The sequence below is a fragment of the Penaeus monodon genome, chromosome 25 (genome assembly GCF_015228065.2).
Source record: "Penaeus monodon isolate SGIC_2016 chromosome 25, NSTDA_Pmon_1, whole genome shotgun sequence".
Taxonomy (NCBI): Eukaryota; Metazoa; Arthropoda; class Malacostraca; order Decapoda; family Penaeidae; genus Penaeus; species Penaeus monodon.
The window spans coordinates 35,195,113-35,196,349 of NC_051410.1; the positions used below are offsets into that span (position 1 = coordinate 35,195,113).

A 1,237-nucleotide genomic window follows, 5' to 3' on the forward strand; every position below is an offset into this window, starting at 1 on the left:
CCATATACACTGAAAACAGACGAAGCGAGACAGAGCGAAATCTATGTCGCAAACCAGCAGGTGCAATTGGCTATTCCTCGATCGGCCTTGAAACTCTCCCCCCCCCCCCTGGACGAGGCTGTCATGGCTGTCATCGACGTCTCCGGCTGTCACTCTCGCACTCAGCCCTCAAGGCTCACTCTTGACAGACGCGAGGGTGTGTTTTCTCCCCTTTTACGTTGAGTTTGAGGGGTATCGACAGGCTTCAGAGATCGCTGTTTGGCCAAAATGTTTCAGAAGTTGAATGTGGATGGGTGGGTTTGGGTGGGTTTGGGTGGGGTGGGTTTGAATGGGTTTGGGTGGGTGGGTTTGGGTGGGGTGGGATGGGGATGGGTGCGATGGGTGGGTTTTGGTGAGGCGGGTGGGTGAGTTTGAGTAGGTTTGAGTGGGTGGGTTTGGGTGGCGTGGGTGGGTGGGTTTGGGTGGCGTGGGTGGGTGGGTTTGGGTGGCGTGGGTGGGGTGGGGATGGGTGCGATGGGTGGGTTTTGGTGAGGCGGGTGGGTGAGTTTGAGTAGGTTTGAGTGGGTGGGTTTGGGTGGGTGGGTTTGGGTGGCGTGGGTGGGTGGGTTTGGGTGGCGTGGGTGGGTGGGTTTGGGTGGCGTGGGTGGGGTGGGGATGGGTGCGATGGGTGGGTTTGGGTGAGGCGGGTGGGTGAGTTTGAGTGGGTTTGGGTGGGGTGGGGTGGGGTGGGGATGGGTGGGTGGGTGGGTGGGTGGATTGTGTAGACCAGACATAGATTTTTTTTATAATTTTTCTTACACACACACAAAATAAATATCTTTTACCATATTCATACATTAACTACTGTCCGTATGTTAGAAAAATAACAACATATTGGCTATAATCATAATGCTACCATTGCAACCACGACTGCTGCAAAGTGATAGCCATCTGATCATAACAACAGTATATTTCCCAAAATTGAATAAATTAATTAACGATAATCAACAACGGGATATGCAATATATTCTCACCTTTGCAATAAACTAATCAATTCCAACGATAATAAAAAAAAAAAATCACACCAAGAACAAAGCATCGGAAAGATTGATTATTGCAAGAACATGTTGCAACACCAATAGCTGATCACGTGTCAAAAGCAACCACTGTTTGTGCAACCTGAAGGCATCAAGTTTTCCTTTGCAGAACCTGAGACTGTAGAACCTCGGTCGTGGGTTCTGACGCAAGGTCTATTTTT

The 1,237-nt window shown here is 50.0% G+C and overlaps 1 protein-coding gene across 1 annotated transcript in view; it reads right to left on the reverse strand.

Annotated features, from left to right (window-relative positions):
* LOC119589186 (formin-like protein 7) overlaps window positions 1–1,237 on the reverse strand; it is a 120,422-nt gene that overhangs the window by 31,308 nt on the left and 87,877 nt on the right. The window lies entirely within an intron of this gene.